Source organism: Tachypleus tridentatus, chromosome 8 (genome assembly GCF_004210375.1).
Source record: "Tachypleus tridentatus isolate NWPU-2018 chromosome 8, ASM421037v1, whole genome shotgun sequence".
NCBI lineage: Eukaryota > Metazoa > Arthropoda > Merostomata > Xiphosura > Limulidae > Tachypleus > Tachypleus tridentatus.
In genome coordinates, this window is record NC_134832.1 from 156,084,166 (window position 1) to 156,111,639 (window position 27,474).

A 27,474-nucleotide genomic window follows, 5' to 3' on the forward strand; every position below is an offset into this window, starting at 1 on the left:
GTATGTAAAACAAACATGATAGGAGAGAAAGATGTGCAGGATCAGAAGAGCATTTCTCATACAAATGTGAAGGTTCAGTTGATAAAAAAATAACTCATATCAAAACCGTCGAAATGAGATCCTATTACATAATAAACAATGTGAGAAATAATTATAAATGATAATTAGTGGAAGAAATGAAAAAGCAAAACTGCAAAAGTGAAATCCATTGTTAACTACTAATTAAACGAAATCCGGTAAAGGCGTAAACTACACTAAATAAATACATTATTATTAGAGATAGGAGGTAAGAATCTTTGGTAAGAGACAGCTTAAAACAGCATACTTGTAAGCTTCTTTAATTTCTTTATTTCTTCTCATTTGATATCCAGCCTCAATAATAAGAACATTGTTTTGTTGTTACGAAAGGAATTCTTTGTGGAGCTGTTAAAACTATGTGAATATTTTATTTTTACCCTTTATATAATATTCGTATATTACAGTTTTAGGTTGACTGTTTGGTGACTTTCATAAATTTTATTAAAACTGTTATTTTTTTCTCTCTATGAAAGTTTCAAAAACGTTATTAAAAATCTGTCGCTGTACGATATTAAAAAGACAGCACGTGATCTTTTACTACTCATTATAAGTTCGTTTGTTGAATGTTATATTCTCCACGAAAGATTGCAATTATTTCTTTATATTCCATTACTCCTATTGTATAGTAAGGACACTGAAAAATTAGAGACACCTAGTGCAGATAACTCTAGTGTAGGTTTGCGCAAAATTCTGAAACAAACACAACAGGGGTCTCACAAATCACTTTCTTTTTGATTTTTACAAATTTTGTTTTGGCAGATGATTCAATATAACTTTCAGTTTTAATGTTGTGTACGAGTATTTTAATTTAGTTTTAATGTTGTATAAGAGAATTTTAGTTCAGTTTTAATGTTGTTTGTTCATTTATGGGCCCATAAATGTCATTCCTAAGGTAAGGAGGCCCGGCATGGCCAAGCGTGTTAAGGCGTTCGACTCGTTCGAGGGTCTCGGGTTCGAATTCCCGTCGCACCAAACATGCTCGCCCTTTCAGCCGTGGGGGCATTATAAAGTTTCGGTCAATCCCACTATTCGTTGGTAAAAGGGTAGCCCAAGAATTGGCGGTGGGTGGTGATGACTAGCTGCCTTCCCTCCAGTCTTACACTACTAAATTAGGGACGGCTAGCGCAGATAGCCCTCAAGTAGCTTTGCGCGAAATTCAAGACAAACAAAATTGTTTATTTATTTCAGTCTTAATGTTGTTTGTGCGTATTTTGTTTCAGTTTTAAGGTGGTTTGGGTATTTTAAGTTTGTTTGTGCAACACATAATTGAGTAAAACATATTTGTTTCTAGATACTGATATTTTTTGTTCAAGCAAGGGCCCATCATGGCCAAGCGTGTTAAGGCGTGCGACTCGTAATGCGAAATTCCAAAACAAACAAACAAACAAACAAATGTTCAAGCAACAAACAGAAAACCACACATGAAAAAATCACTCCATACAGTGAAGACAAGCCCGCCTGCTACAGGAATCAGTTTAATGTACAAGATAAAAGGTAACCAGTAAAACAGACCATTTTTAGGACTACAAGACTATACAGTGGATGGTGATAGAACATACAGAAATTAAAAAAAAAAACCAACAACACCAACAGAATCAACAAAATTTGAATTATCAACCAGCTAGGGTTTTCAATATTTTATTCAACCAAATGTCTAATCTATAATAAATTTTGTATTATTAATCCACCCCAAACCTCTATTTTATAACAATTCACAATCTGAGCAAATTCAGTAAACAAGATCTACAGAATTATTTAGGGTTAGTTCAGTATTAAACCACTAAGTTATTCAGTAACAAAGATCTATAGAATTATTTAGGGTTAGTTCAGTACTAAACCACTAAATTATTCAGTAACTAAGATCTATAGAATTATTTAGGGTTAGTTCAGTATTAAACCACTAAATTATTCAGTAACAAAGATCTATAGAATTATTTAGGGTTAGTTCAGTATTAAACCACTAAATTATTCAGTAACAAAGATCTATAGAATTATTTAGGGTTAGTTCAGTATTAAACCACTAAATTATTCAGTAACAAAGATCTATAGAATTATTTAGGGTTAGTTCAGTATTAAACCACTAAATTATTCAGTAACAAAGATCTATAGAATTATTTAGGGTTAGTTTAGCATACAACAGACAGTACTATTATATATATACGGATTTAGCTTTACACCTTGACAGTAATGTTATCAGAGATCAAGTGTATCTCAGAGTTATAATTGAATAATCTGTTAATTTAAAGAAAAATCATTCTCTGGTTGAACCAGGAATAACAAAATATTTCATTTGCCTGTACTAATATCAGGTAAATATGTCAATTCATAAATATATATTTAATACTATAAACGAACGATTACATATACAAGAACAACTCTAAAGACAAGAACGAAACGACAGAGCAAAAAAAAAAAACTGAACACAGGAATGAATAAATAGAACAAATAAGTAACTAAAAGTGTTAAGCGAATAGACCTGTTAGTAACTGAAAGTGTTAAGTGAATAGACCTATTGGTAACTGAAAGTGTTAAGTGAATAGACCTATTGGTAACTGAAAGTGTTAAGCGAATAGACCTGTTAGTAACTGAAAGTGTTAAGTGAATAGACCTATTGGTAACTGAAAGTGTTAAGTGGATAGACCTATTGGTAACTGAAAGTGTTAAGCGAATAGACCTGTTAGTACTTGAAAGTGTTAAGTGAATAAACTTATTAGTAACTGAAAGTGTTAAGTGAATAAACTTATTAGTAACTGAAAGTGTTAAGTGAATAGACCTATTGGTAACTGAAAGTGTTAAGCGAATAGACCTGTTAGTACTTGAAAGTGTTAAGTGAATAAACTTATTAGTAACTGAAAGTGTTAAGTGAATAAACTTATTAGTAACTGAAAGTGTTAAGTGAATAGACCTATTAGTAACTGAAAGTGTTAAGTGGATAGACCTATTGGTAACTGAAAGTGTTAAGCGAATAGACCTATTAGTAACTGAAAGTGTTAAGCAAATAGACCTATTAGTAACTAAAAGTGTTAAGTGAATAGACCTATTGGTAACTGAAAGTGTTAAGTGAATAGACCTATAAGTAACTGAAAGTGTTAAGTGAATAGACCTATTAGTAACTGAATAATTTAATACGTTAACTGTATTAGTTCTATATGTAGTAGAAGAACTGAACACGTGCCCGAGATTAGTTCTATATGTAGTAGTAGAACTGAACACGTGCCCTAGATAAGTTCTATGTGTAGTAGTAGAACTGAACACGTGCCCTAGATTAGTTCTATATGTAGTAGTAGAACAGAACACGTACCCTAGATTAGTTCTATATGTAGTAGTAGAACTGAACACGTACCCGAGATTAGTTCTATATGTAGTAGTAGAACTGAACACGTGCCCTAGATTAGTTCTGTATGTAGTAGTGGAACTGAACACGTGCCCTAGATTAGTTTTATATATATTAAGCAGTACAACTAAACACGTGTCGTAGATTAGTTCTGTATGTAGTAGTGGAACTGAACACGTGCCCTAGATTAATCTTATAAGTAAGACTAGAACTGAATATGTGCACTGGATTACTCCTATAAGAAAGATCAGAACTGAATACATGCAGTGCATTAAAAACGCTGCCCTACGCCTATAACGTTTTTTTATATACATTAAAAGTGGTATCGTTTATGGTTAATAGTTTTTAAAAGAACTCCAGTTTCTCAGTATTACATTTAAAAATTGCATCAATAAAAATATTATCAAATCGTCACGTGCAGTTTTTGTTGTTAAGAACGTACTTTTATTTAAAATTGTGTTCTATTATAAAGTAATGGTTGTTACATTCGTTCACCCATATCATTCCAACACCTCTAACAGCTAACATTGTATGAACAACAAAAGCAGGATGAAATGTCTTATATGGTTTCTTCAATTTAATATACCATACTATACACTTCTGGTCAATGTCGTCTGTTATCCTCAATTTGGAACTTAAACGTCATTAAAACAGTTATCAGATATGAGCGTTTCTCGCGATGGTTTTAAGTTGCAATGTAAGAAGTTCTTTTATACTCCCAGTATTATGATCAGTCAACTAACTGAGGAACATTGTGGTTTGTGCTACACTTTTTGAACAGTTTCCTTCTAATTGTCTTTCCCCAGCAGCTAGCTATAAATGATTTGTTCCCTAGTTTATCGTTGTATAAGATATTTTGCTTTTCTGCTTGACGTTACACAAAGTTTATCGTATTTATTAATCAATATTAGATACAACTATAATTTTAATGATTCAGTTCTTTTAAATTCGGTGCCAAAGTTTCTATGATAAAATGTTAAACATCAGTGACGTAGTAACAAAGAATTTGTTGTCTTTCACCCTTTCATTGCCTTTGTTCCAGCATAGTTACGCGTTTAATTTTAGCCAGTCAGAAAAATATGAAAGTTCATGTTGCCTGAAATAGGCTAACTTTCTGACGAATTAATAAAAATACGAGACAGAGATGAAATTAAACTGTGTATTTTAAAGACTATTTTGTAATTATTCAAAACAATCCTGGCATAACGGAAGCTAAACGATAAACACCAGGAATACCAAAAATGCGATGATTGATTCCCCTGGTGGACGCAGTGCCGTCTAATGTGTATCTTTGCGATTAAAACGAAGAAACATTAAATCTTCCTGCTTTTAATGCCTTTTCGTAATATTTGATATGCACAGTAAGTGTGGCACCCGAACTGACATTAATCAGCTGATACTGTTCCAGTATCAAAATTCTCGGTAGCGAACAAAAAAAACACTAAAGATTTATACATCTTGATGTTATTTAAATAAACAAATAAAAGCAAGTAGATACAATACACTAACGTAGATTAAAACTGTGCGCAATATGCAATTACCTAATGTTATTTATATATAACTATGTTATACGAGTAAGGATACGAGTAGCCTTACAACATTGAACAAACGAATACGCTACTGTATTAAACTACAAACTGCAACAAATAAACACGCTATTTTATTAAATTATGAACTACAATAGATAAACATACTACTATATTAAACATACAAGATGCAACAGATAAACATGCTACTATATTAAATTACAAACTACAACAGATAAACATGCTACTATATTAAATTACAAACTACAACTGATAAACATGCTACTGTATTGATTTACGAACTACAACAAATAAATAATAATCAATGATATATATGCAAAAACGGCTCATTTTGGTTGAGAAAATATTTTACATAGAAGAGCGAACAACGTTTCGACCTTCTTCGGTCATCGTCAGGCTCACATTTAAAATAGATGCCATTTCTTCTATTGATAATTCTTTGGTTTAAATTTCTTAGTTTCTTAACGATCGTGTGAGCGTGTACTGTTAATAGTGGTGTACGGTATGCTAGTTCAGACATAATGGTAACAGGTAAGTACAAATACACTGAGAAAAACACAAAAACTTACACTTCTCGTACAATCGCCGTGATGAAATAATAATCAGTGAACCTGACGATGACCGAAGAAGGTCGAAACGTTGTTCGCTCCTCTACGTAAAATATTTTCTCAACCCAAACGAGCCGTTTTCACATATATACAACAGATAAACATGCTACTATATTAAACATACGAGATGCAACAGATAAACACGCTACTATCAAATCACAGAACAGTTAGATCTAACTAAATTTTATCACCGCTTATCTATAAGCATTCATCTGAGAGGTAATAAAAAGGTTATGAATAAGATAAATATAAGTTTGGAGTTCTTCAACAAAGAGACATTAATACAATAATATCAGTAAACGCTTTAATTCACGTTTTAATTTAGTGTTATTGCATGAAATAAACTTAATTAATAGTAAATAGTAAATATACATAGTAAAACATAGTAAATAAAAATTACACATGAAGAAAAACTACACTATTTTGAATATACACATCGAAAAATACATTTTAAAGAATAGCTCAGTTATAAAACCGACCTTCATACACACGTGAAGCTTCATTATAAAACTAACGTTCATACACACGTGAAGCTTCATTATAAAACTAACGTTCATACACACGTGGAGCTTCATTATAAAACTAACGTTCATACACACGTGGAGCTTCATTATAAAACTAACGTTCATACACACGTGGAGCTTCATTATAAAACTAACGTTCATACACACGTAAAGCTTCATTATAAAACTAACGTTCATACACACGTAAAGCTTCATTATAAAACTAACGTTCATACACACGTAAAGCTTCATTATAAAACTAACGTTCATACACACGTTTAGCTCCATTATAAAAGTAACGTTCATAATCAGATGTAGGTCAGGTATAAAACTAATATTTATACACGCATTAAATTTGTATTGTAACGTAAATTATCACTAAACAGAAAACGTGTAAAATAGTAGATATTCAACTTACTAGTGTTAGGTATCTAACCTACTAGTGTTTCGGTATCCAACAAAAATGTGCAGTTCGTACGGGTTATTAGCTGACCAACTACGCACTTTAAGGGACGACTTTGAAAGATTTGAAGCAGTTGCAAAGGAAATACTACCAGATGTTGATTACAATGCAGCTAAAACTCGCATATTCAATGATGGAGATGCACAAGAAGTAGATCTGAATGCTAGAGATAAATTTCGTATCATCACCTTCTACGTAATAGTTGACAAACTAGAAACCTAGAGGAGAGGTGTACAAAGAAATAACAAACATATTTTCTTTCAAAAGTGATGTGACAAATGATGTTACTTCATCTGCTGAAACTGAAAGGTACTCTCTGTGTTCCCAAAAGCTCTAAGTGATGCTCACCCAGAGGACTTGGACACTAATCTCTGTGTTGAGCTTCAGCAGTTTCACTCATAGGTACGCCATAAGTTCAGTGCAAGAAAAACTGTAAAAACCAGATTCAGTCATGCTGAACTTTATAAAATAATTTTAGAAGACAAAAATGAGTATGCGTTTCCAAACGTAGACATTGCATTGCGTATATTTTTAACATTAATGCCACAAATTGCACAGCTGAGCGTTCATTTTCTCAACTCAAGCAAATTAAAAATCCCAACAAAACAACTATGCGATAAGACGTGCTAGATGCCTTGTCTCTGCTAAGTATAGAAGCAGATTTGTTACACCAAGTTAGTTTGGAGAACTTGATCAAAGACTTGGCAATTAAAATATTTAGAAGAAAACGTTTTAAAATTTAAATAAATATTAAGGTTTACTTATTTACTTATTTACAAATAAGTAAATGATTTGTTTACAGAGTTTTAAGTTGAAAGTGAGAAATTGTTAACATCAAAAAGAAAATTTTTTGAATAAAAGGATTTTGAGCAAATTTTTCATTTTTGTTAACACCAAAGTGTGAATTTGTGAACATCAAAGTGAGAACTTTTAACTCAGAGTGAAAACAAATATACGGTAAAAATAATTATTTTTAATTATCATTAATCAAACAAGTGGTTTCCTTCATCATTTCTAAATAAAAGGCCTCAGTCATTGTTTGATTTTGAACCATGTCCAATCTGTTAAATAAATAAAATATATAATATAGTTGTTGGGTCTGGTCTGGAAGAAAACTGAAGAAGGGTTACACATTTTCAAACTTTTATTTTACTTTCAATACTTATTGAGTCTTAATGTCTTGTCAGTTAAGCAATGGAGGGGTCGAGGGAGGCACCATTGTTGGGCTATGTTTAGGACATCAGTTGCCCTTAATCTGGCCCTGACCTTGACATGCTATTCTAACCAAAACACGGACTTCTCGAGCAGTAGTCTTTCAGTGTCTACCATTAGACTTTTCTGGAACAACGTTTATTGCGATGACGTTTCAGGATTCTCTAAACAGTACATAGGGTGTACCCTACTGTTCTGGTAATGTCAGTTAGCTTCATACTACTTCTGAACAATCGATCACTTTGACGTCTTCTAATTTCTGCAAATGAGCCTTGACTTTACACTGTGTACAGATAAATTGTCTGAACAAAGCAATGATCTGTTTCGGAAAATAGATTATACCAAAAGCACGTCCTTTTATACAAAACAGGCATTTGTGTTGACAAACAATTGTTCAGACCGTAACACTATTTCGTACATATTTGACCTATTACACACTACCTTCTCTGTCACTGCCCAATAACCCTATTTCATATATGTAGACAATAACGTCGATATAGAACAGTATACAAACATTTTGACAAAGTTTGTATATCTATGACAGTAATTCATTTTACCCTGGTTAAGGTGGTCGACCTACAATCTATGTGTCGCGGGTTAAATCCTTTGTTACTGAACAAACCTTTTTCCATCCGTGGGGAAGTTATAGAGGGACAGTCTAAATGCCATTGTTCGTTGGTTACAGAGGTAGCCCAAGAGTTGACTAGCTGCCTTCCCCTAGCTGTAACTGTTAAACTAGGGAACTTAGTACTTTGTAGCTTTGAAATTGAAAACAAACATTTAAGTTGGTTGCTGATAAATAGTTGTCTTTTAATAAAGGTGTTTGATAATTATTTTATTGCATTTCAGCAATTTAGATTGGATGTTTTTTTAAGAATATATGTTTTAAAGGTCCTATATGTATGCAGGATGTGAACATTTTCGTTCATTTTAAGGGGAGGATCAGATGGTTAAATAAACCCATCACCCATTTAGGGTTAGTTGACTAAGTAACTAAGTCAGTTACTTAGCCTTGTTTTCCCACTGGCACACCGACATGTCTACAAACTTACAACGCTAAAAACCGAGTATTGATACCTGTGGTGGGCAGATCGCCTCTTGTGTAGTTTTGTGTTTAATTCAAAATAATAACGACCACTTAGCCTTTTTCAATAAATGTATATGAAATGTAGTACATAGATACTTATCCACAGACAACAGGCATGGGAATATAAAAGTGTTGGACTGGCTCATTATTAGTATCTATATGGAGTCAGGATATGAAAAAAGAACATTGTTTTAGGTTTTTTTCACGGATACTCCACCGTATTTCAGTCATTTTAAATGGAATTTCGTTCCAGGATATTTTTTTACAGGTCTCAAATTATTATCTTTTGTTCAATTTTTCAGCGATAAAAGCATAGTTTGTAGTTTTCATGAACTATTTACGTGTATGTCAATCAACGTACATGATATTTGGTACAACGATACTTCATTGTAATTTCTCATGAAATGACATATATATAAGTTTCCACATTTTTGTTTTTTACGATTTTTTTGGTGTCAAAATTGTCCATGTTAGGATTGTGTGAAGGATATGTTTCATTGGCCCGCGAATGTTGAATTTATTTTGTATTTTGTTTTTCATACTCAGGGTTTTGTTTTATAGAAAAGCGACATTGGACTATCTGATAAGTCCACTGCATACTTAGTGATCGACTCCAACATAGCAGAGTTTGTAGGATAATCACAGCGCCAGAAACTACACCTTGACAAACGATTTACAACCGAATCGTAGCCAAATATTTGCCGTTAATTCATATCTTAGGCCACCAGTGGTAAATAGAATTCAGTGTATATGACAGAGCAACATTTCTGTGTGATTATTTGTGGTTAATATTTCTTATTCAAATACATGACCTTCATCAAGGATACCAAATTGGATTCTACACTCTCACATGAGGGGAGGTAAGAAAGTGTTAGGGTGTCTTAGCAAACATGCAAAATATCCATTTCTGTTAAGGTATTCAGTACCTATACGGTAAGGGCCCTCACTCATGGAAATACATTTTCTGGCAACTCGTGTTGAAAATGTTTAAGTGCTTTACTGTATGGTAGATTCCGATTTCTCAAGCCATCAACTTCGACACTAAATGGCCCCCCCAGAGGCTCAGCGGTATGTCTGTGGACTTACAACGCTAAAAACTGGGTTTCGATACTCGTGATGGGCAGAGCACAGAAAGCCCGTTGTGTAGGTTTGTTTTTAATTCAAAACAACAACAATCGACACTAAATAAGATCTCACAATGTAGATACAGGCTGAATACAGTTATTTGAAGAGTTATAAAGTCCTGTATTTCAAGTGAATATATTCAAGGTTAATAAATATTTCTTTCTTGTTAAGGCATCAAAAATTTAAAATACTAATGTTATAATAAGAATGAAGTGTATTCTAAGGGACATTAAAACAAGGATGCCATGTTTTCCGACATCAGTTATGACAGAGACGTCAACGGCTCTTAAAGGACCAGCCATCGTCTGGTAGTTAAGGCACTTGGCTTCGAGGAATCGAAACTTTTCACCGAACATATCAGCCCATTAAGTCATGGTGGTTTTATAATTTGGCAATCAATTCTACTATTCGTTGGTAGAGAGTAACCCAACAAGTACCTTTCCTCACGTCTGTCACTTCAAAAAATTATGAATGACAAGCATAGTGATCGAGTAGATTTTAGTGAATAACAAAAAGTTTCCATTTTTTGTACCCCTATCTATTTTAGTCTACTGTACACCTTGTATCTAGACTAGTTTCTTTTACATCTTGTATCTACTCTAGTTTCTTTTACATCTTGCATCTTGTCTAGTTTCTTGTACATCTTGTATCTAGGTTCTGCAGACCTTGTATCTAGTCTAGTTTCTTGTAGATCTTATATCTATTTTTGTTTCTTTTATTCTTTTGCATCTTGTTTAGTTTCTTCTACACCTTGTATCAGATCTAATTTCTTGTACATATTGTATCTGATCTAGATTATTGTACACCTCGAATCTGGTCTAGCTTCTTGTACATATTATATCAGATCTAGTTTCTTGTACACCTTAATCAGTGATGACGAGAAACCCACTTGTTGAGAAATTTATATGCAAAAACGGCTCGTTTGGGTTGAGAAAATATTTTACATAGAAGAGCGAACAACGTTTCGACTTTCTTCGGTTATCGTCAGGTTCACAAAGAAAGAGGTAACTGACCGGTAGCTGACCACATGTTTGGAAGGGGTTGTGTAACTGAGTGTCGGCATGTAGAGGGCGGTATTAGATGTTTGAATATACAATTTTATTTATTTTATTATATTAATATAGGTATAAAGGCGTTCCTTTATATTGGTTTATTTTGGGTTTAAGTTCTTGTATAAGTAAAGCTTCTTTAATTTTGCGTTTGTTTATGTTTGTTTCAAGTCTAATCTAAATCAACTTAATCATAAAGCCTTAATGGCCAGTTTCGATGTTATATCCCTCTTTACAGAAGTTCCAACCACTGAAGCCTGCAAGATAGCCTTAGAACTCTATATCCGGGACCCTAACCCAACTATAAAAATTCCCAGTAACCAGTTAGCAACCCTCATAGAATTCACCACGATAAAGACAAACTTCATGTTCAACAACCAAAACTATATACAAACAAATGGCCTAAGCATGGGCAACCCAGTATCACCAGTTCTAGCCAATATTTTTATGACACAAGTTGAAACACAAGCAATTAACACAGCATTACATCCACCACTATACTGGTACAGATATGTAGATGACACAGTTGCGGGATTCAAATCTACAGAACACATACTTAATTTTTTCAATCACATTAACTCTATACATCCCAACATCAACTTCACATGTGAACAGGAAGAAAACAATCAAATATCATTTCTTAACCTCAAAATTACAAGAACTGATACACAATTTCAAACAGAAATCCACCGAAAAATCACCCATACTGGACTATACATTCCTTGGGACTCAGCACATGAAACAAAACAAAAACTCAACATACTAAGAAACCAAATAAACACAGTCATAAAACTATGCTCACCAGATAAAATTAACGATGAATTAGACAAAATAAAACAATACTTCACCAACATCAATAAGTTTCCTCTACAAACCGTAGAAAACATTATACGCACACACCTAGACAGAAAGCAAAATCAACCAACTAAAGTAAATACAGCTCACGAATCAAAAAACCACGAAACCATATACTGCTGTATACCATATATTCCTGACATCAGCAAACAAATAACCAACATGTGGAAAAAATTATTAACAAAATATAACATTCCAATTCATACCAAATTTATTCAAAAACCCGGCACAAAACTGAGGTCTATACTATGTAAAAACTACACTGACAAACACCACACCAACATTATTTATAAAATACAATGTGATAACTGCCACGACTTCTATATTGGAGAAACAAGTAGAAAAATGGAAACCAGATTCAAAGAACATAAAAAGTCACCTTCACACGTTTTCAAACACTGCAAGTCAAATAAACACAACATAACCATAGAAAACACTCAAATACTAAATAAAGAAACAAACATAAACAAACGCAAAATTAAAGAAGCCTTACTTATACAACAACTTAAACCCAAAATAAACCAATATAAAGAAACGCCTTTATACCTATATTAATAAAATAAAATTATATATTCAAACATCTAATACCGCCCTCTACATTTCGACACACAGTTACACAACCCCTTTCAAACATGTGGTCTGCTTCCGGTCAGTTACCTCTTTCTTTGTGAACCTGACGATGACCGAAGAAGGTCGAAACGTTGTTCGCTTTTCTATGTAAAAGTGTTTTCTCAGCCCAAACGAGCCGTTTTTGCATATAAATGTACTTCGTATTTGTCTTGATAACTACAACTGTACTTCGTAGTTATCTTACAGCTATAATCTGTACATGTTAGTTATCTGTACGTCCTTGGGAAAGCTTACTTATTAATAATAGATATATTTTTTATAGTTACTATTTTAAAGCTCACTGAAATATTAAAAACCTTTCCACCGCAAATCCGTTATGTAGTTTAGGATAAAACCAAGGTTAGATACTCACGACTTTCATGTAACTGACCACAGAGTTCCCTTGACTCCAGTATTCTCTATCTTCACACGACAGATTCTGGATGTTAAGAGAGTGAGAGAAGTCCAGGTCGTGAAGAGCTTGGGCAAACAAACTGACAGCGTCGTAGACGAGGGCAGTGTCTGTCTGTAGACATATCTCGATTAAATGATATTAACTGCATAAATTACCTATATTCTGTCAATACCTATTAAAATGTGTAAGGTATCATTACATTTAAGTTATCATGTGTATAGTATGAACAAGAAATCACCAAGCGGTTTGCCTAAATAAAACTAGTAATAACGAAATTGGAAGTTGTTACCGTATTAATACTAGAAATCAATTACCTTATAATGCAAAAATGGATTTCATTAGGTTTAACACACAGTTTTGCTTTACAGCTGCTTCAGAAGTTTTCTCTAAAATACAAGCAATAACTGACAAACCTTTGTTTTAAGGACTAGGTGCATAAACTTCATAAAGAATAAAAATTGTAAGGCCTAAGTGCGTTAACTTGGTAAAGAATAAAAATTGTAAGGTCTAGGTGTCTTAACGTGGTAAAGAAAAACATTGTAAGATCTAGATGTTTTAACTTGTTAAAAAAAGTGTAAGGTCTAGGTGAGTTTATCTGGAAAAAAATAAAAAATTGTAAGCCCTGGGTGATTTACTTGGTAAAGTATAAAAATTGTAAGATATAGGTGTCTTAACGTGGTAAAGAAAAACATTGTAAGGTCTAGATGTTTTAACTTGTTAAAAAAGTGTAAGGTCTAGGTAAGTTTATTTGGAAAAAAAATAAAAATTGTAAGCCCTGGGTGATTTACTTGGTAAAGTATAAAAATTGTAAAATCTATGTACGTTAACTTGGTAAAGAGTAAAAATTGTAAGGTGTACGTGAGTTTACTTTGCAAACATAAAATTTGTAATGTCTAGCTGCTTTAACTTGGGAAAAAATAAAAAAAAAATGTAACGTCTATGGGCATTAACTTGGTAAAGAGTAAAATTTTAAGGTCGGGGTGTGTTTTCTTGGTAAAGTACAAAAATTGTAAGGTCTGGTGGTTTTTCTTGATAAAGAACAAAAAATGTTAAGTTTAGGTGTGTTAGCTTTGTATTTAATAAAAATTGTAAGGTCTTGGTGTGTTTACTATGTAAAGAATAAAAAACGCAGTGTTTAGATCCGTTACTTTGGTAAACAATAGTAAAGTCTAGGTGTGTTAGCTTTGTATTTAATAAAAATTGTAAGGTCTTGGTGTGTTTACTATGTAAAGAATAAAAAACTCAGTGTGTAGATCCGTTACTTTGGTAAACAATAGTAAAGTCTAGGTGTGTTAGCTTTGTATTTAATAAAAATTGTAAGGTCTTGGTGTGTTTACTTTCTAAATAATAAAATTTGTCAGGTCTAAATGATTCTACTTGGTAAAGAAAATAAAATTGTATGGTCTCGGTGTGCTTACTTGGTAACGTGTAATATTGGTTAATTCTTGATACATTTAGTAATATTTGAAAGTTATATTTCAGTCACTTAAAATATCTTCAAACTCTGATACACAGGTGACATAAGTTTACTACACAACCAGTGCAATACATTTAACAAACGTCCAGGCTCGGGCTCTTGACCATATCGTAGCTTGTCAAAAATCCTGTCGTTAACAATTATCTTAACACTGCGCCGAGAAGGATCCACGAGCCGAAATCCAGATATGTTGGTAGATCCATGCTGAAATTCACCGAGCTTAATAGTGTGAAGATCCTGAAAAGGATTTGAAAAACTGCTTGAACCAGTGGATGTCAGAGGTTTTATTTAGTAAATTGGTATACCTATATACCTGTTCTATAGTCATATAGTGCATGTTGTGATACATGCGTGTAAACTCTGGTTTCGTATACAATATATTTTTATACATATAAATGGACTCTAGTTTTGTATCGTGCGTATTGATACACATATATACCTACTCTAGTTTTATATTGTATACCTTATTATACATATGTATACACTATAATTTTGTACTCTAGTTTTATATTGTATACCTTATTATACACATGTATACATTATAATTTTGTACTCTAGTTTAATATAGTATATATTGTTATACATATACATGTGTACTATAGTTTAATATCGAAAATAGTACCGTACATTTCAGCGCCTTGAACAATTTAAACTAAAAAAAGAAAATATTTGTCTCCGAGTTTAACAGGAATTTATCTCTTATATATGGAATATATTTAGTCAGTTTCAAATAAAACAGTTATCTACAAGTTTAATCAAGTCTTATGTTTTATATGTATAGAATTTAATTATTTTCAAAGAAAACATTGATGTACAAGGACTTATTTTTTATAGTTATAGAAGATATTTAATTATTTTCAAAGAAAACATTGATGTACAAGGACTTATTTTTTATAGTTATAGAAGATATTTAATTAGTTTCAAAGAAAACATTGATGTACAAGGACTTATTTTTTATAGTTATAGAAGATATTTAATTAGTTTCAAAGAAAACATTGATGTACAAGGACTTATTTTTTATAGTTATAGAAGATATTTAATTAGTTTCAAAGAAAACATTGATGTACAAGGATTTATTTTTTATAGTTATAGAAGATATTTAATTAGTTCTAAACAAAAACTTCATCTCGAAGTTTATCCACGACTTATCTGTTGCAGATATGTATATCGTAGACGTTTAAATATTTTCAAAGAAAGATAATGTAATCTGGAGAATACTCAGAGGAAACATTTTGTCTTATTATTATTTGGTAACTCTTACGGAAGTTGTGGGAAATTATTAACCTATTTATTATTTGGTCGTTCATCTGAAACTTCAGTTTACGTAAAATTGAGTTGGTATTCTAACAGCGAATCAACTAATAGGGCACTTGAACAGACAAAAAACTTTACAGATTAATGTAATTCTTAAACAGTTACATTTTCGAATACTTAGTTACTTATATTAAATTGCCACAACCATCTTCAAGACTAGATAATGAAAGGACTGAAAGAAAATGTTGCATCTTCTTCTGAATCAAATATTCTGTGAATGATGTTGTTTGCTCTTCGTGGATATGAATTTTAATGACTTTTGGAAAGTCACTAACTTTTAAATATAGTTTTAAAAATTTGAATCTGTTTCGAGAGAAATATTTTATTCTGTTAGGTATAAAATGTAAAAAATTAATATCCACGACTCCGCATTAATGACTTTATTCATTGCTTAATCAAAGGAGTATGTTATTAAAGATTCAAACAAATGGACGAATATTTCACTTCTCTGTCCTGACAGTATTATATTAGCATAGGTGTAACTAAGGTCACTTCACTGTCCTGACAGTATTATATTAGCATAGGTGTAACTAAGGTCACTTCTCTGTCCTGACAGTATTATATTAGCATAGGTGTAACTAAGGTCACTTCTCTGTCCTGACAGTATTATATTAGCATAGGTGTAACTAAGGTCACTTCTCTGTCCTGACAGTATTATATTAGCATAGGTGTAACTAAGGTCACTTCTCTGTCCTGACAGTATTATATTAGCATAGGTGTAACTAAGGTCAGCTTATTTTTCTATTCAGTATTTTAAACACATGTTCAAAAATTTGCAAAAGTTTTATAATGATATCAAAACACTAACAGGTCTATAATAAACTAGGTTGTATAAATGTTTTGTATGACTACTGTAATGAATGTATCAGACTGTATAATACATATATCGTAGAAGTGTTGGTATCAGTATTGAAGTTGTATAAATACTAGGTATCAAAATTATATAGGTTTCTAAGTATCAATACTGTATAGATTCTAAAATATTGGATGTTGTATAACTTTTGTGTGTCAGTATAGTAAATGATCTACGAGAATGTATATTGTATAAGTGCGAAATATCAATATCGTATAGGTTATGCAACACTTTATGTTGTAAACGTACTAGGTATCAATATTTTATGGGTTATAGAATAATGTATCATGTGTAAGTACTAGGTACCAATACTGTAGTTTCTACAATAGTGTATGAGGTATAACTGTTGTGTGTCAGTACTGTAAATTATTTACAATAAGATATGTTGTAGAAGAATAAGGCATGTATATTGTATTGGATATACAATAATATATGTTGTATAAATACTAGGTATCAATATTATATAGGTTCTATAATAATGTATGTTGTGTAACTGTTGTGTCAGTACTGTAAATGATCTACAATGATGTATGTTGTGTAACTGTTGTGTCAGTACTGTAAATGATCTACAATAATGTATCATTTATAACTGTTGTGTCAGTACTGTAAATGATCTACAATGATGTATGTTGTGTAACTGTTGTGTCAGTACTGTAAATGATCTACAATAATGTATCATTTATAACTGTTGTGTCAGTACTGTAAATGATCTACAATAATGTATGTTGTATAAGTACTAGGTATCAATAATGTAGAGGTTATATAATAATGTATGTTGTATAAGTACTAGGTATAAATAATGTAGAGGTTATATAATAATGTATGTTGTATAAGTACTAGGTATCAATAATGTAGAGGTTATATAATAATGTATGTTGTATAAGTACTAGGTATAAATAATGTAGAGGTTATATAATAATGTATGTTGTATAAGTACTAGGTATCAATAATGTAGAGGTTATATAATAATGTATGTTGTATAAGTACTAGGTATAAATAATGTAGAGGTTATATAATAATGTATGTTGTATAAGTACTAGGTATCAATAATGTAGAGGTTATATAATAATGTATGTTGTATAAGTACTAGGTATAAATAATGTAGAGGTTATATAATAATGTATGTTGTGTAAGTACTACGTATTAATATTGTATAGGGAATACAACTATTTACGCTTTATAAGTACTAGGTATCAATATTGTACATGTTGTACAATAATGTATGTTCCATAACTGTTGTGTGTCAGTACTGTAAATTATTTTCAATAATATATGTTGTTTAAGAATAAGGCATGAATATTGTATTGGATATACAATAATACTAGATATCAATATTATATAGGTTCTATAATAATTTATGTTGTATAACTGTTGTGTTTGTGTGTCAGTACTATAAATAATCTACAATAATGCATGTTCTATAGGTACTATATTTAAATATTGTATAGGTTATACAATGATATATGTTCAAGAAGTACCACGTATGGATACTGTATAGGTTCTAAAACAATATATGTTGTATAAGTACTAGATATCAATATTTTATTGGTTCTACAATAACGTATTTTCCATAACTGTGTGTGTCAGTACTGTAAATGAAATACAATAATGTATATTGTATAAGTAGTAGGTGTCAATATTGTATAGGTTCTACAATAATGTATGTTATATAAGCACTGTATATGAATGTTGTATATGTTTTACAGTAACGTATGCTGAAAAGTACTAGATATGAATATTGTGTAGGTTATACAATAATGTATGTTGTATACGCACAAGTTATCAATACTGAATAGGTTCTACAATAAAATATGTTGTATAAATACTAAGTATCAATAATGCAGATGTTACAGGATAATGTATGTTGTATAAGTACTGTAAAGGGTCTACACGTGATAAAAACATTGTGTAAATATAAGATGTGTAGATGCAAACCAGAATATATCGTTAATGCAGCTATACAGAGATCATTTTATATGACCTTCGATATTAAAATCTGATATTACATTGTAAGATACATACTTATTATTCTAAAGTTTTCATTTGTATGACAGTTTTAGTTTCTATAACATTACTATAACATTTAGCGTCCTGTTATAAATGAAACAATCTGTGAATTTAGTGTTATAAACTTTATAATTTTCTATTACATAGAATTTACAAAGGTAGGTGGCGTATTTATAAACACATAATTCTGTTGGGCTGCATACAGCTTTTAACTTGTCTCTTCTTTTGTTTACAGTTTTCATTTATAAATTTAATTGTATTACACGTGTTTCTATAGGCGGTTATGTGACTTACATGTTTAACTTATTACTGGAAAGGTTTAATATATATAATGTTTTATTTTATGAATACTGAACGATATAGCAGATTGTGATTTTAATATTTTGTACACATTTAATACATTATAGAATGGTTTTGATCCTATAACTAAAATGCATAACACAAGTCATGATAAGGACGCTTATTTAAATCCCTAAACACCATGCAGTAATTCAATGTATAAGTCTAGAATTCTCTTTCTTCACACATATAACTATGATACTTATTATGTATAACAGTTCTTGGAAAAATATTTATTTTCACACATATTACTTTATAGTTTTCAATTAAATGTTTCATAAAGACTGATAGTGTTTCGATGGTTAAATGATGTTCTTATTACAAGGTCTTGCAAAGGATAATGTTACTTTAGGTAGTAGCTGAGGGCAGTTTTTCTATATTTCCACGGAATGTTAACATAACAAAGTTTTGAGACAAAATGGGACCTACACTACACGGCCAAAAGTATGTGGACACCCCTTCCATTTAGTGGGTTCGGCTATTTCAGCCACACCCATTTCTAATAGGAGTATAACATCAACCATACAGCCACGCAATTTTCATAGACAAACATTTGCAGTAGAATGGGTCGTACTGAAGAGCTCAGTGACTTTCAACTTGGCACTGTCATGAGATGCCACCTTTCCAACAAGTCAATTCGTCAAATTTTTGTTCTACTAGAGCTGTCCCGGTCAACTGTAAGTGCTATTATTGTGAAGTTGAAACGTCTAGGAGCACCAACAGCTCAACTACGAAGCGGTAGACCACTCAATACTTACAGAACGGGACCGCCGAGTGCTGAAGCGCGTATAAATCGTCTATCCACAGTTGTAACACTCACTACCGAGTTCCAAACTGCCTCTGGAAGCAACAAGATGTTCGTTGGTAGCTTCATGAAATGGGTTTTCATGGCCGAGCAGCTGCATACAAACCTAAGATCACCATGCGCAATGCCAAGCGTCGGCTGGAGTGGTGTAAAGTACACCGCCATTGAACTTTGGAGCAGTGGAAACATGTTTTCTGGAGTGATGAATCACGCCTCTCTATCTGGCACTCTCACGGATGAATCTGGGTTTGGTGGATACCAGGAGAAAGCTACCTGCCTGTATGCATAGTGTCAACTGTAAAGTTTTATGGAAGATGAATCATGGTTTGGAGCTGTTTTTCATGGTTTGGGCTTGGCTCTTTTGTTCCACTGAAAGGAGATCTTAATGTTGTTGCATACAATAACATTCTAGAGAATTGAGTGCTTCCAACTTTTTGGCAACATTTGGGGAAAGTCTGTAAAGATATGGTTTGTGATGTTGTTGAGGAAGACCTTGACTAGTCTGCACAGATCCGTGACCTCGACCCCAACGAACTCCTTCGGGATAAATTGGAACGCCGACTGCGAGCCAGGCCTTCTTGCCCGACATCAGTGCTCGACCTCACTATTGCTCTTGTGGCTGAATAGAAGCGAATCCCCGTAGCCATGTTACAAAATCTAGTGAAAAGCTTTCCCAGAAGAGCGGATGCTGTTATAGCAGCAAACGGGGGACCAACTCCATATTAATACCCATGGTTTTGGAATGAGATGTTCGACAAGCATATATGGATGTGATGGTCGGGTGTCCACATACTTTTGGCCATGTAGTGTATTTGTCAGTCTTGGCTGTTCAACACTTTGAACTAACTTAACGACAAAAATGAAACGTTTAAAGACAGCTCTTATCATTCATATGCTAATCAAGCTTTTTTCTGAAATTAGTTTTAATTTACAGCCTATACAGCATCTGAAGGCAACCCGTTCAAAATGCGAACAACCCTGTTAGAAAATAGAACTTAGTTAAAGATGAGTCTGCCAAAATTTGTGTCTCGTTCCCTGTTGTTGTCACTGTTAAATATGAAAACAGATGGTGCATCAACACCTTCAGTTTCCATTAAACACCTCAATGAACGACGTTCTAGCTCTTCTTTTTTGAGAATAAAATAATATGAGATTTCTGCCTCTCTTCATATGAAAACTTGTCCATCCAAGACATCATGACCTTCTTTGAACCCTAACAGTTCGATGTATTCCCTAATGTTAAGAGCCCATGACTGAACACGATACTCCCAATGTGGCCTAACCAGTGGTCTATGCAATAAAATTATAACATTTTTAGACTTTTTTTCAATATTTCTCAAGCTACAACCTAAACTTATATTTGTCCTATAACTAGCAACTGCATACTGCTTGGATGGCTTTAAGAGACTGATCAAACATTACACCAAGATCCCTTTTTCATAACACTGTTGCACCCCCCCCGATAGTGCAGCGGTATGTCTCCGGATTTACAACGCTAAAATCAGGGGTTCGATTGAGTATCCTGTAATACCAGTCAATTTAAATTAAGTATCCTGTAATACCAGTCAATTTAAATTGAGTATCTTGTAATACCAGTCAATTTAAATTTCTTAAATTTATCATGTTTTTCTTTAATTTTGTTTATTACACCTTTTGTAAGAGAATATGGTTTTTACCTTTTCTTTCTATAAGGAATATATTTACCTTGAATGTTTAAAAATTTATCATCAAACATTCTCTGCATCTGATTAGTGTCTACAAATAACTTACTTGCCCCATTCACAACTGATACGTTTTATTGTATCACTTCTAAAAGTTGCTTTTTTGAAATCTGTAAGAAAAAGATCATTGTTCTTATCTCCATATGCAGCAAAGTGTTAAGCCTAACAAAGTAATGTTCACTTGCATCCATATGTTCCCATGTTTCTTTCTATCATCTTGATAATTTCTGTATTTGAAGTAATAATAAACCTAAAATATGATTGTTCTTGGGCCCGGCATGGCCAAGCGCGTAAGGCGTGCGACCCGTAATCCGAGGGTCGCGGGTTCGCCCCAGCGTCGCGCTAAACATGCTCGCCCTCCCGGCCGTGGGGGCGTATAATGTGACGGTCAATCCCACTATTCGTTGGTAAAAGAGTAACCCAAGAGTTGGCGGTGGGTGGTGATGACTAGCTGCCTTCCCTCTAGTCTTACACTGCTAAATTAGGGACGGCTAGCACAGATAGCCCTCGAATAGCTTTGTGCGAAATTCCAAAACAAACAAACATCATTGTTCTTATCTCCATATGCAGCAAAGTATTAAGCCTAATATAGTAATGTTCACCTGCATCCATATGTTCCCATGTTTCTTTTTATCATCTTGATAATTTCTGTATTTGAAGTATTAATAAACCTAAAATAGCAATCTTTCTAGCAGGTTTCTGGAATAATTGATGAAGAAAACCATCATGAACAGTTTGCGAAAACATTTTTCCTGCATGGTTTGACTCTAATATGTCTGAAATTAAAGCCATCCATAATTCTGACATCATTACAGCTGAAATCCTAATTTTTCTGTAACGTTTCTCACTAACATTATCAGTATCATTTGGTGTTTTGTAACAAATTCCAATTAAAAGCCTTTTCCTTTTATATGTACTAATAGAAACCCAAATGGATTCAACCTCCTTGCTATGATCCTTAATATCCTTAACTTTAACAGGATGTATCTCACATTTTATACATAATTCCAGTCCTCACCCTTACTCTTTAGTACTTCTATCTCTATTAAATAATCTGTAACTATGTATATCAAATAAACTTCTGTTATCAAAATCATCTATGTTTAACAATGTTTCGTTCTTTCCATTACATGAACATATTCTATCACTACCAGTGTTCTAAAGTTATCTGTTTTATTTATTGTACTGATAAAATTACAATAGTAACAAGTAAGCCTATCCTTATAGCTACTTCTATACTTATTTCTTATGCTAAACTTTTCTCTGCTTCTTATTGTTTCTGCATTTACTTTTCCTAGCTTTCACCACTGTCTAATCCGAATATAAATATTTCCTTACAGCTGAGTTAATAGCTTTAAACGTAAACCATCCATTCCAAGAAGTTCCATTCTCACAAGTCTAGATAGCGTATCTGATTATCCTTACGTACTAACCTAAGCCTAGCATTTATCCCAAGTGACCTAAGTATAACTTCCTCTACATAGTTATTTCTGGGAAGTACACTTGAAAAAAGTCAGTTTCTTCTTTAATGTCTTATTACTAATTTGCTTCTCTGACTTATCATTCTCTGCACATTAATCCCTGGATGCATCTCCACTGTCCCCTTTATTATATATCCTGCTCTGTTAGTTATGTCCTCAACTTGTGTCTGTGAGTAGCGTAAAATGTCTTTTTTTACCACACAGACTATCTTATCTGTTCGTCCTTTCATGAAATATCCAAAAACTATAACTTTCTCTGACACTCTTGTATTCCATCCTTCCAATAATTCCTCTGCAGAAGCCAAGGGCCAAAATTTCTCAACAAAATAGGCTCATAAATTATAAATATACTACTTTGTAATATTACTGTTTTTAACTTCCTATAGGTCATTGTTAACTGACACATTCCTCAAATCATACTGTACTTCCCACAGTCAACTTTTCTTCATCTTCATTACTGGCTTTCTTAAAAGTACATGCCAGTCCCGAGAAAGTTGTTATTCGTTTAGTGTAGATTAGACACGAGTTTTATGGCTCTGTATGCTATTCAAGGGAACCCGTGATCATTACAGTAGTAGTATACGTTTCATGTGTATTTGTTTTTTACATTAACAGTTTGAATTTTAACTTGGAGGCTGTCATCAAACAGTAATCATTGTTTGTTTTTATTTGCGCCAAGTAAAATGTACCCATTTTCGTAAATCTTATGACAGCTTTATTAATGTTTAAAATCTGAAACTAAAACTATTTTATTTGTTTGTTTTGGAATTTTGCACAAAGCTACTCGTCGCGCCAAACATGATCGTCCTTTCAGCCGTGGGGGCGTTATAATGAGACGGTGAATCCCACTAATCGTTGCTAAAAGAGTAGCTCAAGAGTTGGCGGTGGGTGGTGATGACTAGCTGCCTTCCCTCTAGTCTTACACTGCAAAATAAGGACAGCTAGCACAGATAGCCCTCGAGTAGCTTTGTGCGAAATTGAAAAACTAACAGAACAAGTACATATATTTCAAATATTGTTATATTAGACTGTGATTTTGTATTGTATAAACTAAGATGATTTTATAAATAGCATATTAGCATATCTTTAAATTCTATTAAAATGTTTAGATATGTGTAATACTTATAAATGTGTAATACAAAGTAGTTTTTCTGAACCTACTAGCTAAACTTTTACACGTTTAGTTTGCAATGAATCATTTATTTCTGTAGTGATATGTGTTTAGTATTTCTTATCTCTTGATACATTTAGTATTTACGTGTGATTATACAAAATAAAATAAAAAGTAATATAAACATAAACGTTGTTTTGAAGCTAATCCTGTATTATATATATATATATCATAATACATCCGTCTTAATCAAAGTTTGTGATTTTATTTACATACACTGATGACACTATATCTATATTGAGAATTATGTTAGATCATTCAACAGAGAAACACGAATATTTGGTTCATGGAATCTAATTGAATAAAAAGTATTCAAGATTTCTATGTAAGTGAAATATTGAAAAATAGAATATCGAATATATTTATTTAAGATAACTTTCTCCACCTGTTTAGTAACTAGCTTAACATCTATTTTTTTCATTAATGTTCAGGTTTTACCTTCGTTTTATTTTACCACTTAATACGATTTTTTACACAACATTCTCGCCGCCAGCTACATTTACCGGAACCAAAACATGTTTACAACACTACATGTAAAAAATATACTGAACATTTCTTGGAATGTCACGTGCTCTTCGTGACGTCATTGAATTTTTTTTATATATCACTGATTTGATTAAACGACCATTTCTACTTTGCTATTGAAAAAGTAAAGTTCACGTTTCAAAAGAGTTTGGGTTATATGGTTTTCATTATGTTGTATTAATACTTCGAAACTACGTATTTGTGACAGCATGTGTGAATACATATTTTGTGTTTGTATCACTATGTAAAGTGAAAAACAAACAGTAAATCCAGTGATATACCAAAGCTGACCATCACTAGTTAAGTTAAATAGTAAATTTTAAGCTTTTATTTTTATTTTGCGTAGAATAATATAAGATATTATATAGTTTAAACGATTTTCAGTATAAAGTTTAATGTTAACATATGTATGAAATTTATATGTGATTGATAAATGTACAATGAGAAATGGAGACATATAACATGTATAATGAGAAATGGAGACATATAACATGTGTAATGAGAAATGGAGACATATAACATGTATAATGAGAAATGGAGACATATAACATGTACAATGAGAAATGGAGACATATAACATGTATAATGAGAAATGGAGACATATAACATGTACAATGAGAAATGGAGACATATAACATGTATAATGAGAAATGGAGACATATAACATGTATAATGAGAAATGGAGACATATAACATGTACACTGAGAAATGGAGACATATAACATGTATAATGAGAAATGGAGACATGTAACATGTATAATGAGAAATGGAAACATATAACATGTGTAATGAGAAATGGAGACATATAACATGTATAATGAAAAATGGAGACATATAACATGTACACTGAGAAATGGAGACATATAACATGTATAATGAGAAATGGAGACATGTAACATGTATAATGAGAAATGGAAACATATAACATGTGTAATGAGAAATGGAGACATATAACATGTACAATGAGAAATGGAGACATATAACATGTATAATGAGAAATGGAGACATGTAACATGTATAATGAGAAATGGAAACATATAACATGTATAATGAGAAATGGAGACATATAACATGTACAATGAGAAATGGAGACATATAACATGTATAATGAGAAATGGAGACATATAACATGTATAATGAGAAATGGAGACATATAACATGTACACTGAGAAATGGAGACATATAACATGTATAACGAGAAATGGAGACATGTAACATGTATAATGAGAAATGGAAACATATAACATGTGTAATGAGAAATGGAGACATATAACATGTATAATGAGAAATGGAGACATATAACATGTGTAATGAGAAATGGAGACATATAACATGTGTAATGATTGACTTGTTCAACATTTGTTTTCATAAAATCTTTCCTGTATGATGAATATTTTTTAAAATTTTATCAGCCTCCTTTCTCAGAAAAAGACAGATATACCGCCAACTGTGAGCCAATGGGGTGAAGTGTCCACACCTGTTGGCAATGTATACATTGACCTTTATGTCGTTTGTTTTCAATGCTAATGATCTCCGATAGAAGTAAAAAGAATACCTGTACATACAGTAGCAGTTTACTTAACATTTAAAATGAAAATATGCACAGAAATGTAAGAATATAAACATTAAACTTCAATGATCAACTTGTAAAGCTAATCAGGAAATATTATTTAGAGATTTAAATAAATCACTTATTGATAAGAGTTTTACTTATCACGTGTAAAATGTATGTCACGAAAATCTCATATAGAAGTGAAAACTACAGTCAGTAGATTAAAAATATACTAAATCGATACTTTAAAAAACGCAATCGGTTGTAGAAACTGTCTTTCTTAATATTCATAAAAACGATACACTGGATATCAGAAACAAATTCCAGTAGAACACTAAGTGTGTTAGTAGTGAAATCTGTAATAAATTTAAACATATAAAAAAGAAACGTAAACATGAATTGAGACAAGTCGAAATCTGTGTGTTGTCCTTTGGGAGTGCACTAACACTCTCCGCCTATAGAAAATGTCTTACAAACTATAAATACAACATTGGGCAAGTTATATTAAATTATGAATTTTTCACCATTTGGTTTGGTGCTTGCATCTTCATGCCATCTCTTGGCGACAGAAACATTCTGCCAGTCAAGTGCAATGGTATTCTACTAAAGTCTATCTATCTATGCGTCTTATTGTAGCAAAAAATTTCTACCTGTCGCGGCGCCCTCTGATTTCACTTTGTGAAACTATGACGTCATTTTTCCATCCCTCCCCTCCCTTGTTGCCTAAGTTTGACATACATATTGCCCTACGGCGGCACCCTGTGCAACAAATGGAGTAATCACTAATGGATCTATAACAATATATGTTATATAAATGTTAGGTATCTGATAACTGGTCTATAATGATATAATTATTAATTTATTTATTTTGTGAGTATATATTCCTCGACTGTTTAGTTGTTTTCCCTTCATAACAAGAGATTAAGAGTAATTATTTTAAAGTAAATGTTATGACGAAGCCACCAGTGAAAATCGTATGTTTTTTTTTTATAATTCATTGGTGTTGAGACTATCGAACTCTGAGTGAAATTTATTGAAGTCGAGAATATATAGATTTCTAGAAGGTGAGAAGACCATTACGAAATAAATGTATAAATAGTGTAAGACGAGTAGAAATAGCATACATACAGAAGATACGAGAAAGTAAATTAATGGAAAGTAGAAGTTCGGACAAAATATCATTTATATATAAAGTTAACAGTCATAGGAGTGAGAGGTTTAACAGTTAATACAAACCTGACAATGTGTTAGAGTAAAACTAACAGTTTTGAAAAGGATAATAAGTATAGTTTATTCTGTTAAAGTGAGTTCTAAAGTAGTTGGACCAGTCTGAGTGTACTTTGA

General features: G+C 32.3%; 1 pseudogene across 1 annotated transcript in view; it reads right to left on the bottom strand.

Moving 5' to 3' along the window:
- Nucleotides 1–27,474, bottom strand: part of LOC143223792 (glutamate receptor ionotropic, kainate 2-like) — a 160,453-nt pseudogene that overhangs the window by 36,680 nt on the left and 96,299 nt on the right. The window contains exons 6-7 of the transcript XR_013013075.1: nucleotides 14,435–14,599; nucleotides 12,844–12,996 (exon numbers count right to left, since the gene is read on the bottom strand). The product of XR_013013075.1 is annotated as a glutamate receptor ionotropic, kainate 2-like (transcript). The remainder of the gene's footprint in view (nucleotides 1–12,843; nucleotides 12,997–14,434; nucleotides 14,600–27,474) is intronic.